At 51.0% G+C, this 15508-nt stretch overlaps 1 protein-coding gene and 1 pseudogene across 1 annotated transcript in view; one reads left to right on the top strand and one right to left on the bottom strand.

Annotated features, from left to right (window-relative positions):
• The window catches only part of Ccdc60 (coiled-coil domain containing 60), a 155245-nt gene that overhangs the window by 133105 nt on the left and 6632 nt on the right, over nucleotides 1-15508 (bottom strand). The window lies entirely within an intron of this gene.
• On the top strand, nucleotides 5572-6091 carry LOC110545574 (prostaglandin E synthase 3-like; annotated as a pseudogene).

The following is a 15508-nucleotide window of genomic DNA, read 5'->3' as shown; positions in this document are numbered from 1 at the left end:
TACCACCCGAGTGCCTGGTGCCCGCGGAGGTCAGAAGACGGCAGCACACCCCGCCCCGCCCCCAGAGCTGGTGTGACGGATGGTTGGGAGCTGCTGTGGGTACCGGGAACCCCACCCCGTCGTCCTCTGCCAGAACAAGTGTCATTAACCACCGACCCATCTTTCCAGCCCCTCCCCCACGTCCTTGACGCTGCACAGGTCAGCCTTTGTCTGGCAAGGCTGATGCCTGGGAGCTTGAGGCAGCATGCAGGGGTTGGTCTGGCTCTCTGTTCCTCCAGCCTTGGAGGAACCTCTCTTACTCTGTGGATTTAAGAAATGCAGTGAGCACTTAGTGACAACAGTGTGTGTGTGTGCGTGCATGTGTGCGTGTGCGTGTTTATGTGTGCGTGTGAGCATATGTGTGGACATGTGTATGGACATATGTGTGCATATGTGGTAAGCATGTGCATGCAAGAGAGCTTGTGGGAACATGTGTGGGACAGTGGGTATGTATGTGAGAGAGAGCATTGTGTGAGCAAGCGAGTTTGTGAGACAGAGAGCATACATCGGAGAGAGAGTGTGAGTGAGTGTTGTGAGGGGGCATGTGAATGTCTGGGTGTTGAGTGACTGTGTGTGTGTATGTGTGCATGTGTGTTTCCGTGTGTGTTTTCAATGCAACAGAACTGGAAGGCTTCTTTCTGCTCGCCCCACCTTCCCACTCCAGTTGCCAAACTTTTGCTTGCAGTTTTCACCTTCCTGGGTGACAGGGGACTCACCAGGAGACAGGCTCAGCCCTTTGTTCACTGTAAATCTTTCTGGAAGTCTCCACCTCAAGTCCTTTTTCTCCAAATATGGTGACTTCTCGGGCCCAGCGTTAGCCTTCATTCCTCAGCCTAGGCAAGGAGCGCCCCATATAAGGGCAGACTCATAGCTTTCATCCCGTGCCAACCTGCCAGGCTGGGTCTCCTCTCTGGTGTCCCCCACTCTGTAGCCTCCACGGGCCAGACTGCCAGCAACCCCAGTGTGGGCACTGCATCTGTCCCATTACCTAATCCTCCCAAGAAAAAGGGGGCTGCTCTTTCCCCACCCTCTTCCCTTTCTTCTGGAATGAGAGGAAAGGAGGAGGAGGAGGAGGAGGAGGAGGAGGAGAATGCTGAGAAGTGATTAGAGAAACACAGTTTGGGGGTGGGGGGCGCTATTAGTGCCGATTAAATTTGGGGCATTAATAGTGAGGTTGCGGGGAGCCTAAGCTTTACCTGGGGCTGTGTTCATCACGTGTGTGGGGGTCTCCATGGAAACCGAAGTTTTGAACATTTACAAACTCCCGGTAATGATGTGAAAGGCTTCCCGGCACTGAAAAGGGGCAGGAGGGACTGGGCTCCGCAGACTCCGCTGGAGTTCAAAGCCACGGCAGCCAGCTGACAGACACCATATTCAGCAGCTAATGAGCACAGACCCAATTTCAGGTGCAGCTTCATGGTTGCAGGCCCAGAGCTTGGAAGTCTGAGGGCGTATGTTGTGGCTTAATGCGGATGCCACCCTCTGCTGGGCTCGTGGGCTTGAACACGGGTCCCTAGCTGGTTAGTGTCTGTCAGCTTGACACAAGCCTTAGTCACCTGGGAAGAGGGAGCCTAAATTGAGAGAATGCCTCCATCAGACTGGCCTGTGGGCGTGTCTGTGTGTAGTTCCTGATTAAGCACATGGGCGGTGCCGCCCAGAAGGTGGTCCTGGGCAGGTGATCCTGGGGTACATAGGACGGTGGGCGATGAAGACCCTGGGATCAAGCCAGGGAAAGCAGTGTTCCCCCACCCACGGCCCCACCTTGGGCTCCTCTCTTCACTCCCCTCAGGGATGCAGACAAACCCTTTCCTCCCAGGCTACTTTGGCCAGTAGCCATCACAGCAGTAGGAAGCACGTTAGAGTACTGATGAGGGCAGGAGGGGATGCTCCTGGAGGCTACGGAACCGTCAGTACTTGGGAGTCTCACTGGAGCAAGAGGCTCAACGAGAGTGGGCCCTGAGGCTGCCGAGTTGGGGCCCACTTCCTGCCACCGCTCAGTTTCCGGTCCCTGGAGGATGTGAGGAGATGGAGTCTTAGCTGGACACTGCACGGAGTCACCTGTGTGTGCACGTGTGCATGTGAGTATGAGAAAGTATGTGTGTGCATGTGTCTGTGGGAGTGTGAGAGAGTATGTGTGTGCACATGTGTGTCCACACATGCACGCCCATGAGCACACGAGTGTGTGTGTGTGCAGGCCAGAGAGGAAACCTTGCATGCCATTTCTCAAGAGCCATCTGCCTTGTTTTTCAGACTGGGTATCTGACTGGGACTGGAGGTCAGGTTGAGTCGCTTAAGCTGGCCAACCAGGGAGCCCCTGGGACCTTCCTGTCTCTGCCTCCCCAGCACTGGGAATCTGAGCCTGAGCAGGGATCGAACTCAGGTCCTCAGGCCTGTTACCAGCTAGGCCATTTCCCCAGTCCTCTGACCCCGCTTTCTTTAACCCTTGCCTTTGACCATGAAAGAAACGAACAAAAGACCTAACAAAGACCCCCGATGGTACATTTGCAGACGTGGCACGCAGACTGGCTAGCACTGGAGCTTGGGGGCGGGGCTCTGCATGTCCGCTCCCAGTGACTTAACTACAAGCGAGGCCAGACAGACGGTCTGCTGACATGCTTCCTCGGCTGTTTGTGGTCAAACCAGCAAATGCCGTCTGTATATGTTCGGCGGGTTAAATGACAGGCCAGGGTGTGTGCTCTGCCTCTGTGCTACCACATTCCCTCCACTGAAGGCCGGGCCCCAGCCCCAGTCAGCTGAAATCGGGATTGTCCTCGGGTCTGAGAGAAAGCATGAACACGGGCTTGGAGCTGCTCGGCCCCGTGGCATCACCTGATGTGCCGCCTCATCTTCCTGAGTCTGACTCCAGATCATCAAATGAGACTCGGTATTGTTCTCACAGTCGTGAGGACTAAACCAAACAACGTGCTTAGCATCTGCCTGCCATAATGCTGGCCTCCCCGTGTGGATGTGCGGCGAAGTGTCAGCTTCCATCTGTTTTCCATGGCCGCAGAGCTTCCCCGGCCTGCCTTAGTCTTCGCCTCATTCTCTCCCAATCATCCTCCAGTCTCATCTCCAGGCTTCTTCCACAGCTCTTCCCGAATCCCCAGCAGGAGACGCTCTGCGGTCGTTTGCTCCTGTGGCAGCCGGTGCTGGCTCTTCCTGCCATACTCCTCCGGCTCGAAACGGCTCGAAACGGCTTACCCGACAGGAGTCTCTGCCTCTGGGCTTCGGGCTTATGTCAGGGCCGAGGCCACACTCTGCTCTCCAGTGTGAGCATCCTGAATGAGACTGTCAGCAAACGGCTCTGAGTGTTTACGGATTTTAAAGGGGAAGGACACAGGAAGGGACTCGAAGCCAATCAGCAGGCAAACGGAGAAAGCCTGGTACGTTCACAGCACCAAGCATGATTCAGAAATGGGAGACGGCACATTCTGTCATGCCTGATCACATGGGTGGGGTTCAAACACGCGAGACGAGCGAGAGGTGGCCCACAGAGAAGCATGGGCCATGACAGGCACATCACCGGAAGAAATGGGCCGACAACCTTACAGCATGGACAGGGTTTGGCTGGGGGCAGGGGGAGGCAGAAACTCTGAGGTTTACGGGTGCTCTGTGTTGGGTAGGGTGGCAGTCACGTGGGCACATGTGTTGGTCACGCCTCATTAAGCTGCAGAACCCAGGTGTGTGTGCTGTATTACAGGCATATGCACTGTGTGGAAGTCATAGTTCAAGAAGATGGTGCCAAGTGAATGGGTCTGGCCTGGGGAGAAGGCCCAGTGGGTAAAATGCCTGCTACACAAACATGAAGACCCGAGTTCAGATCCCTGGCACCCGTGAAGAACTGGGCATGACAGCACATGCGTGGTAACCTCAGAGTGACGGATGGGGTGGAGACGGGATGATCCGGGGGCTTGCTGGAGAGTCTGGGTCTCACCAATCTGGGGAGGTTAGAGTCAAGTGAGAGACCCTGTCTCTCCCTCCACACCTGAATTTAAAAGGGTGTAAAGTGGTGGAGAAAGACACCTGTTGCCGACTTCTGGCCTCCACACATGCCTGTGCACCTGTGCACACACAAGCAAACATATATGAACATGTGTGCTCTCCCCCCCCTCCCGGAGGATAAAACAGATTAATAGGCCAATAGGTAAAAAATCGGGAGAGCCGGGAGAGAGGAGGCAGCAGTGACATCGCTGGCAGTTAAAGCACTGTGGGTTTCTGAGGAAGAGGGGGTGTTGGGAGGAGGGGCTTACCTTCCTCATAAGACAGAGGGAAAAGGGAGATGAACAGCCAAGACTGTAACTTCAAAATTGCTGGGCAGAAAGTTCCAGGATGAAGAGTATTTAGGAACTACAAAACAACAGAAAGGCACCTTTGAAGACACGCCCACTACAGCCTCATAGCCAGAGGAAATACCCCTCACAGCTGCCAGCAAAGGAAAAGCATTTGCAGGCAGGCAAAAGAGTGAGGGACTTTCTCAACCCTGCACTTACGGGGCACGGGGCCTGGACAGCAGAGCTGCTGGGTTCTAGCCTATAAGGGTTCTGGATGAGTCTCTGCTTCCTGGTTGACTGCCAGACCTGAGTAAGCACAGCCCCCCCCCAACTGCCGCCCCAACTCCTGTTGTCATGGTGCTGTTACTGCTTCTGTGAATGCTACAATTCCTTCCATGCTTTGAAGCGGCAGGCTAAGATAGGTCCTTCCCCACCAGGTTGCTTCTGAAGGTGTCTTGCCACAGCCACTGACAAAGCTAGTGGTCAGCTTCCCAGATATGGCCACTGTGGACGGCCAGAACACCTACCAGAAGTGAGCATGAGCGTACCTTCTGAGAAACTGAATGCCAAAAACACCCTTAGCGGCGTGCGTGCGTGCGTGTGGTGTGTGTGTGTGTGTGTGCTTCATCATCATTCCTCCTCCACACAAAATCTATAAGGCCCAAAATCTCATAACCCGTAAACAAATGACCAGCGGCACCTTCCTTCTTCTAGTCAAAAGCCAAACAGCAGGGTGCAAGGACCATTACTCCCAGAGGTCCCCCAGTGAGCCCCAGACATAGCGTTACACAGATAAAATACATACAGCACCGCTCCGGGAGACGGCTTCACAGGCAGGCAAAAGGGGTGCGGCGGCACTCAGCCCGGCCTGAGAAGGGGGTTCAGGCCTCAGGGAGCCCGGGAGAGCTCTAGGGGCTCAGGCAATGCTCTGGTTCTTGGGTTTGAATGTTCACCATTAAAAAAAATTCTAAAAGTGTACATTTCTCTATATCCGTGTTTCTATCTACATGATATTTACTTCAATAAAGTTGTTGTAGTTTAAGAAAGTATCTGGAGGAGATTAAGGTGATTCGTGGAAAATCTACATGGGAGGAGACTTTGGAACACACAGGCAGAGGAAAGGCCGGGACTGGGCAGGGGATGCTGGAGTCGCTGTTGGAGGGGAGTCAGCTTGCCAGCCTCCATCCGCCACTGAGGCCTGCCCGCAGGTTCATCTGGTCCCCCCACCCCTGCCTCCCCGCCCCCTCCCATCTCTGCTACCATGCAGGCTGCTTCAGCAAAGTGGTACGGCCGAAGGGACTATGTATTCAATGAATTTTGTACTGAAGACAGTAAAGATGTTAATGTAAACTGAAAAATCCAAACTTACTTTCACTTGTCTCAGAGGAAGTGATAATGTTAAACATTTAAATGAAATGATCTTTTTCACTGTATTGATCCCAATGATTCCAAGCATAAAAAAAACACACACAAAAAAAACAGACAGATCAGTCTTAGGTTGTTTGTGAGAAGGAGAGTCTGGCCAGTCGTGGCCTAGGTTAACACAGGAAAGGGCAAAGTTTAATTGGCTTAGTGTGAGCTTCAGCAACTGGAAAGACTTGGGGGATGACCCAGATGAGGACACGTCTAATTTTGACCGTGTCCCTGAGATGATGGATCACCGGGGTGGTGAAGAGGATGTCATTTTACCAGAAGTAGACGGAGCAGATGATGATTCCCAAGACAGCGATGATGAAAAAAAAAATGTCAGATCTGGAGTAAAGAATGGTTTCATCGCCTAGATTCCGAGAGAGAGAAATAACTTCTGCAAGATTTCATCATTGAGAAAATCCCCGAGTCGACAGCTCTAATGGCAGATGCTGTACTTGTCTCCTTTAACCCATTTTCAACCTGGATCTTTGATTTCAAAGGCTTCGCTAAGGGTTTGTAATGTACCATTGTATGGGGCCAACTTAAGTGGGTGAAGGCAATATCCTTATCCACGAATAAACTCACCCACCTAAGTCCTCTTCCTTCACAACACAGTTACTTCTATCTAGCTAGGAAGCCCTCAGCTTAGGGAAAGATAAGGGTTTAGATCCTTGGACTAGTTAAGGGTTGAGAGCCTTGGAGGAGGCTGCAACCAATTGGCTAACATCTTAAACTGATACCCTGCCATTCTTCCAGTGCGCCTTTCAGAATTATTCCACCAAAGTTTAATTTTCCAAACAATATCCTTTACATCATTGTATATGACCACTTGTCAGTGTTCAGGTGTATTTTAGCTAAAATAGCGAATGCCCTGACTCAGATGGTTTCTGAAGCCTATACATTTGGTACTGTTCGGTCCTTAAGCTTTTGAATCTCTTAGCATGGAGGATGAAGAAAGCTGTACATTGTTGCTTGAGCGTGCATACATTTTAGGCCAGGTTTGTATTTTCACTGTTGGTATGGCAAATGGGTGGTAAATGTTAATACCCTACCAGGTTTTTTTATTTCCTATTTTGACTTCAGCTTATGCCTTGGCTGGCAAACCTCAATTTATGTTCATGACAGTGGGGATTGTTTGAAAAAAAATGTCTACATTCTTTCTAATAAAGTGTTGCAAGATTTCTTGGCTGTCCTTTTAAGTGTCTGTTTGCGGTTTTGTTTTTGTTTTTGTTTTTTGTTTTTTCATGTATTTACCCCTTACTGGAATGGAGTTTATTTCTGAGGGAAAATTTGGCACTGCTCTCATTTGAACAAAGGGGCTTGCTGTGTTGTCACAGGAAACCCTGTGAAGTGGGTCTGTGATGGGAAGCTATGGGCGCACTTTGCAGCAGCTGGACAAGTGTATGACTTGACTGAAATAAAACTAAATGTGTTGTGTTGTCCTCCTGTAACACATACATACACAGGCAAGTACACGAAATTGCAGAATTATTCCTGATGTGAGACATGGAGACAAAAAAAAAAAAAAAAAAAAAAAAAGGCTGGTTCTTTGGCCTTTGCTGGTAATCTGGCATGAGGCATGGGCCATCTCTCTTGTTTGTGTTTCTGGAGAAATTTGGTCTCCAGATAGACAGACACGGGGATAAGGCCCATAGTGGACAGAGCAGGAGTGAGCCAGGAGGACAGGTTATAGAAAAGAGATCACAGTGCTGATGCTACACTCTGCACCTGGGGGAAACAAAAAGGCATTCTGGGAGCATCCTGCCCTAGACCTGCAGGGACACAGTAAAAACAAAACAAACAAACAAACAAAGACGGGCGGGAGTGTGAGGTGAGTTCACACAGCCAGAGTCTCAAAAATGAAATCCAGCATTGGAAAGACTCTAGACGTGAAATTCTAAACGAAACAAATCTGCATGTCAATGTGAGTATGAAAGAAACTGAATAACACAAACAGCTATGGAGGGGTTGAATATGAAAGTGAGAGGGACGTGTCTGAGGAAACCTTGACTCCTACAGAAGCCTGCTGACCTCACGTGTTCTAAGCAGTTTCCCCTCCCGTGGCTGGGAGGGCATGGCCAAAGTGAATGGATCTCTACAGCAGTCTAGAACAATCTGGGTTGCCTAGAAGGTAAGAATAATTGGAAGGCAAGTTGTACAGGTTACCACACAGGGAGGTCAGAGGCCTGCTGGCTGAGGGGGTCTCTTCCGTGGAGCTTTACCAACACAGTAACTGGCCTCCAGGTTATGGTCTGAATCTGAAATGTCCTCTACAGGATCGTTTGTTCTTTGGATTTCTGCTCCTTGACTGTCGCTCCTGTCTGGAGAGGCTTCGGGACCTCTCAGAGACAGGGCCTGCCGGAGAAGCAGGGCAGGATGGGAGGGTGGGACTCTGGGAAGTACCGCCCACCCACGGCCAGTCCTATTGCTCTTTCTGGTCCACCATGATGTGAAGCTTCTCTCTCTCATGTTCCCGCCACCACTGGCAGGGCGGCTCCATCCTGCCTTCTGCTGTGATTCCAAACCCTTCAGAAACCATGAGCCCAGTCGAACCCTTCCTGTCATAAGCTGCTTCTGTTGGGTGTTTGGTTACAGCAACATAAGTGTGACTAATGTGTGAGTGTCCAAGAGGCGGCTGTGGAACGGACAAGCATCAGTGGCACGCTCTTCGCCAGAGGGCCTGCTGGTGGTTATAACAGACAGGAAGGTGCTGAATGGTGGGGGCCGTGACTGTAGAGCCCCAAAGGGCTGGAGGGAGAGGGGATACTAAGACAGTCAGAGATAGCTTCTTCAAGGGAACACACTGGGTGTGGTGGCACACACCACCACACGTACTCAGGAGGCAGAGGCAGGTGGATTTGTGTGAGTTCAAGGTCAGCCTGGCCTACATGGTGAGTTCCAGCACAGCCTGGGCTATGCAGAGAAACCCTGTCTCAGAAAAGAAAGTGAAAAGAAAGGAAAGAAGAACCTGCTGATCTGTTTTGCTAGGGGCTCAGAGCACATGTAAGTAGCAACACTTGGTCTGGTTACCAAGCCTGGAGCCTCAGTGGGGCCGGGATATCCTGGTTGTGAGCTTGTGCTCCACCCACTTCTGCTCGAACCCACTGGGCCTGTGGCTACCTCAAGTGGGGACTAACTAACTTTGGCCTCCTTGTGCAGATAAGGACACCGAGATTCCGAGAGGTGGTTTATTCAGCCGGTAGACGGCACAGGAAGGACTCCCGGTGTGCCACACACACCCCCTCAGAAGGGAAGCGGACCAGGTGCCCTCGCAGGTTGCTTTATGGCTCTCTGTTAGGGTTGGGATGGAACTGTCCCCCGCTGGATCAGCTCCTGTCTGGAATGCCTGACCCCTGGCTGGTGAATCTACTTTAAGGCCAGTGGAGCCTTTTGGAGGCAGGGCCTGGCTGGTGGCAGAGTTTCACTGAGGGTGGGCATGGAAGTTTACACAGAGTCAGTTTGGAGGGCACCCTCTGATCTGTCTTTCCACCATGCCTTCCCCACTGTGGTGGATGAAATATCTCTGAGACTATGAGCAGAAATCTCTCCCTCCCCTTAAGTTGATTCTGCTGGGGTCTTGTCCACATTAAAATGCAGAAATAACTCACTCTCCAAGGTCAGCTCTTTGCAGAACTGGGGGAACCTATCAACTTGTCAGGTTAGAATAACTGCTCTGCTTTTTATAACCCACAAGAGTCACTGGCCTCTGTTGGCTTCCATCTGCCTCTGAGCACAAAGGCAGTGTCTGGGAACTTCCTGATCCTGAGCAGAAGCACAGAGGCCCCTGTGTGAGCTTGTGCCCCACCCACTTCTGCCTGAACCCACTGGGCCTGTGGCACCTACTCCTCACCCCCAGAAGCCAGTGATAGGCTGTGCTGGGAACCAGGCTGCATAACATGAAGAAATTATCTGCAATAACATTGCCGGGCTACTTTAGTGCCTTGTAACCAACTTCTTTCTATCAAAACAAACCCCCATCCATCAGCAGGCAGGGTTGTGGGAAGCCCTGAGCTCTGTGTGGAGCTCAGAAGGAAAGCTTCCCTTTTTCTCCTTTGCAAAAGCAGAAAGGCAAAGCCTTCCCCAGTGGGACACTGGTGCCCTGAAACCTGGTGGCTAGGCTCTTTCCTGAGATCACAGGGCTTGCAGTCCTGTCATCCACCGTTGAGACACCCTGATGATCTCAGCTGCTCTATCATCAGTCTTGCCTAGTGATCTACACGGTTACAGACTGATCGCATCACAATCCTGGGCAGACGGAGGGACATTCATGTATCTGGGAGATGGGGTGGGGATTGCTTAGCAGCTGGTCTGAATGAAAGGTTGTTTTCTTTGTCCAAATGGTCAGCCTGGCTTCTGTCTTTCCTCTTTTTAAACATGTGAAATTGTTGAAATCATTAATTAATCGAATTAAGCTAAAAGAGGGAAAGAGATAATTAATGTATTGTTCTTCACTGTTAACAATGACATCAGAGAGAATGGAGGAAAGGAGGAAAGGAAATGGGGAGAGAGGGAGGGAGAGAGAGAGAGAGAGAGAGATTTAAGATTGATTGAAGGCACAGTTTTCACACACTCATGGGAAATAAACACTGCCTTTTGCTTTCTGAGAAGTAGCATTTTCTTTTTCCTCTGACTGGGGCTGGCTGCTTAGGGGACACTTAACCTCAGCCTGGCATCTCCTTTCCTCCATCCAGACCCCTACTGTGGATTAAACTTGGCTCATTTAATCCCCAGAAGAGGCTGTTATTCACAAGTGGACAAGGGCCAGATGAAGATCCAGACAGAAAGGAAGAGGCCAACCTGTGGGTAGCCACAGCCTGGCCACCTGTAGTGAGAGTTCTATGGACAGAGCAGTTTCTCTCTGCACATTCCTGCCACTTCTCAGGAGGATGACACAGGCTGGGTGAGCAAAGTCGGAAACTGAATTTGGAGAAACTCGAGAAAATGAAGCCAAGCCTCTGCCCCAGAGAGGATCAGTGGCTGTGAGCATCCATGGGGGGAAAGGGGCGTGCAGCCCTTTGGGGACAGACAGGCCTGGTTTTGAGGGTCGATTTCTCCCTGTCTTAGTCTGTGTTCTATTGCTGTGAAGAGACACCATTGCCACGGCAACTCTTATAAAAGGAATCATTTAAAACGTGTAGTCCATTGTGGACATGGTGGGGAGAAAGGCGGCACACGGGCAGATGTGGTGCGGGAGAGGCAGCTCAGAGTTCCACATCCGGGTCCACAGGCAGCAGGAAGAAAGAGCCATTGGGCCTAGCCTGAGCCTTTGAAACTTCAAAGTCCATCCCCGTGACACACGTCTTCCAACAAGGCCACACCTCCTAATCCTTCTCAAGTAGTGCCACTCCCTGATGACTAAGCATTCAAATACATGAGCCTATAGGGACCATTCTTATCCAAACCACCACAGCCTCCATTCAGGCCCTCCCCCCCATTTTTTCCCCTCTGGGTCAGCTTTCCTCTCTGCAAAATGGAAGTGACGCTGCCTTCCTCACAGGGTTGTCCTGAGGCTGGAGGGGGGTGTCTCTGTTATGCTGAGACACCATGGTACACAGCAAGGTAAAGAAAAGGCTCTGGCGGAGCCTAAGGTTTCAGGTGCCACAGGCGGCAGACTCAGGCACAAGTGAGACAAGACGGGAGTCTCCAAGGTCACTGCAGAAAAATGTGCCCACAGGCCTTGGCCACTGTGAGAAGATTAGCAGAGTGGAGAGGGAAGGAGGGATTTGTGAAGAGACCGATTGCCTCCATACCCGCTTCAGTGACACTGGGCTGTGACCACCACGGAGGGAAAGAGACAGGGACCATGCAGGGGGAACCTTGTAACTGGGGGACTGGTGGGCTGGTCTTGAACACCTCCCCAGGTGGCCCAGAGGACAGAGGCAAGCAGGAGCAAGGGGAATGAAGAGTGGATGCAAAAGGGTCCAAGAGCGCCACTTCTCTTCAGCAGTGCGTCCCTGAGGGTGTACCAGAGAGCCTCCTTATGGCCCGGAGCTCCTCTACAGGAATGCACGCCTCACTGGTGGCTGCAATTCAGAAGAAAATGGATCTGCTGGCGGCATCAGCGATGAACCATATACGTCCTCCCAGTGGGGTGGACCTCATGGCCACTTCCCAGGGAGTGGATGGGCTCAGGCCTGTGGCAATCACGCACAGCTCACTGGGGCACACACACACACATCCTACTACATGAAAGTAGAAGTGTGTGTGTGGGGGGGAGGTGTTTGACATGAGGAAAGAGGTCCAACAAGAGAGGGTAACAAGGATGAATACGGCTGAAATACAAATTGTGTGTGTATGAATAAGCCGTGATGAAGCCCATTATTATGTAAACTTAACATTTGCTAATAAAATTTTTTTAAAAAAATAAGGAAGACTCAAGGTTGCCTGTTTCTGCTCCCCGCAGGTCCTGCAGACTGGCCCCAACTCCCACCATCCTTCCGTCTCACCAGGAGGAAGCCGGGGTGATGTTCTCTCAAATTCCCTGGCACCTTCCCGGAGCCTTGAGACGCCTCCTTTAAAAGTTCTAAAAATACCCAAGAGCGTCTTGATTAGCAGACGACAAGATCCGCTAATAAGTAAGGGAACATAGGTGACAATCGTGCGCTAATTGCCTTTCGGGCATTTGCTTCAAGGGCTCTTGGGAAGCAGACATTGCGGCTGCATTACCCTTTTGGTGCCTTCCCCGGAATACATATAAAATAAACAGCTGGAGAGCCCTCATTTCTGGAAATGTCAGCATTTAAGCATCTTAATTCTTGATATTTGGGGGCCACTGGCTTTGAACCCTACATGGCAATAGAGAGAGAGAGATGATTGCCCCCAAATGAGCACTTCCTGCACATCTGGGACATTTCTGAGGATTACGTCATCAGTCCTTCCAACAGCCCCATCAAGTGGAGAGAGGAGACTGAGGCACAGGGAGTAACTTGCACATGGTTACTGGGCTGGTAAGATGAGGGGGACAGACACACTTCTGGGTGTTCTGGGAGGCTGCTTCCAGAGAGGGGCAAGTGAGGAGGGGAGGCCTCCCTTCATAGTGAGTGGTCTGAACTACAGTGAAGGCCTGGGGATGGGGTTACAGGTAGGTTAGTGTTTGCCTCACTTGAGTGAGGCCGTGGGTTTCAGCTCCAGCAGCCCCGCCCCCAAAAGAAAAGAGGTGATGGTGGGGGGGAGACTGTGTCCCTTGCCTGTCTTTGCTTCTTCCTGAGAGGGCCTCTCTTTCCTCAGCTACCATCACACTCCAGTTTCTTTGGCCTTTTAACATGGAAGTGGACACCAGCAGTGGCCTTCCCTTACCCCTAAACCTCCATATCCCAGAAGCTTCTGGACCTTCTCAGATGGGGATGGATTGGGACTGTTGAAAGCTGCTTTTACAGTGTGTACCCTGGGCCCTGAGTGATGGCTTGGTGCTTTGCTGAGGACCTGGGTCCACACCCCAGTACCCATACTGGGGCAGCTCACGGCTGCCTGTAACTCCAAGTTTCCAAGGGATTCAATGCCCTAGGGGCTTCTGTTGTGGGTATAAACATGTTTTTGTTTTGGTCCCAGGTGTGGGATGTGGGACGGATTCAGATGGTCCACAGCAGCAGACTCCTTGCCTCCTGCAGGCTCTGAGAGGAGCTCTTTGTCAGCTGCAGATAGTTTAAATCTGAGGACTCCAGAGACAGAATAAATGCCAGAGCCCAGGGAGTAGAGAGTGGAGAAGGAACAAGGCTGCTCCTGCTTCCCCCTTGCTGCTCCTGATTGCTGTTGTGGGACAAGAAGATGGAGATCCCCTGAAACGAGGACTGGACTGGCTCCAAGGAACCTGATGACCCTGACCAGCAGGAAGCAGCTAAGAAAGAACTGCGTCCCCTCTCCCACTAATCCTTTCTCTCTCCTACCTGGTGTTGGAAGGGATTAGAGCAGGGAGAAAGAGAGATAATAAATATAAATATAAAAGTTTTTAAAATAAAAAACAGAACACTGATAGGCTCCTGCAGGCACACATACACATAAATAAAGCAATCAATCAGTCTTAGCGTACACACCCATTCTGTTGTTCTGTTTCTCTAGAGAACCCTGTCAATTACTGGGTACCCATCTCTGTGGAGTGGCCGGCACAGGTCGGTGGGACATCATGGGTCCCTGCTCAGGTGGGACTGACAGGTGCCTGAGGATGAGTGTGCAGAAGTGCAACTGTCCTTGGTTACCCCAGACAGACTCTCGGGGCGCTTTCTGAACATTCTCTTTTCTAAGCCCAGTAGTTAGATATCAGAAAAACGATCAAATTTACAATGCAGAGGTTTCTGTTGTTGTTTTTTAGAAAACGAACAAAATCTTATAGGTCAGAGCTTAGATTCAGAAGGAATTCATTTAACTGGATTACCTAAATTATCCAACCCAATGAAGCTGTTTAAATCATCAGCATCTCCACCCTCCTTCTGACAATAGTCCTCATTAGCTGGGCCTATTGTCCTCTCTCCTTTAGCTAGCAGGCCTTGGCAGTGTATTGACCTGGAATCAAAGCATGCCTTTCTTAGAAACGTGGCTCTAATTAGAAACGGCGGCATCTATGATTTCCATCAAAAGAGCTCCATTTGGGAAGCCAAGTGTAAGCCATGCTTACTGCTTCTTTTCTTGCTTTCTCTCCCATCTTTAGCTCTGCTTTGTGCCAGAAGAGCCCGACAGCATATTTCAGCAAGATCTCAAGAAGATGCAAATGTCCTTGCCTGTGGTCGCAGGCACAAGTCAGCTTCTCAGTGTTGCCTGAAGCTAAAATTAGCATTCTCCTTTTTCTGTCAGAGACTTTTTGAGTATACTCCTTAAGAACTTGCTCCAACAGATGCCTCTCTGAGGGAGGCGCTTGCCTCCTGCTCCGTGTCCCAGCAGCCCACGCGGCTCCTCTCAACAACACAGGCTCTCTCACGTTATTCGGTTTGGGATTAAAACCTCAACTCCAGCACTGGCCTATCCATGTGCTGAGGAAGAGTGTTGATGTGGTGGAAATGGAGGGTCACCTGGGAGGCAAACGCCTGCGCACATCTGTGAGGGATGATCTAGGAGGTGGGATGAGTCTCTGTGAATGTGAATGGCATCATTCCCAGGGCTGGGGTCCTGGGCTGATTAGAAGGGAGAGAGTGAGGTGAGCCCCAGAATGTACCACTCCCTGCTTCCTGGTTGGGGAGCCTGTGTGACCAGCCACTTGAAGCCCCAGTCATTATAACTTTTTATCCCTGTAACCATGAGCTGAAGTAGCTACTATTCACGTAAGCTGCTTTTGTCTGGCTATGTTAGAGCATCAGGAAAAGCAGCTCATGCACCTGCTCTACCTGGGCAGAAACGTGCTCTGCGGCTCGGATTCCTCAACCCTGCACACAGCTCTGTACACTGCTCCACGGGACTGAGGAGTTGTGTCAATCACATACACAGACCACCTGGTGTTTAATGGATAGGTAGAAAGTCGTTGCTCTCTCATGTTACAACGGAGGCCAGACCGTTTCAATGGTAGATTCTCTGCTTAGATGAACATGAGGGAACCAAGGAGGTCCTATGGGCCTCCAAAGTCATCTATAAAGGTAAGCAAGAGAGCTGGGAGCCAGGACTCTCCATTCCAGGCAAAGGGCTGTGGCTGTTCTGCCACCATTTGGATCTCTGGAAACATCCTGGCACAGGAAACTGTGCTTGGCTGTTTCTGTTGACAGCGTTGAGATGTAGCCCTCAGTCATTTCCTTCCTGTGCTCCATGTAGACCCCTGGCTCCTCTTCTATCATCCCAGGTTTTAATACTAGCGTTGGTTTTTATACGGT

The sequence above is a fragment of the Meriones unguiculatus genome, chromosome 4 (genome assembly GCF_030254825.1).
Source record: "Meriones unguiculatus strain TT.TT164.6M chromosome 4, Bangor_MerUng_6.1, whole genome shotgun sequence".
Classification (NCBI taxonomy): Eukaryota; Metazoa; Chordata; class Mammalia; order Rodentia; family Muridae; genus Meriones; species Meriones unguiculatus.
The sequence above is the reverse complement of the archived record's forward strand: the minus strand, read 5'-3'. Positions and strand labels throughout refer to the sequence as shown.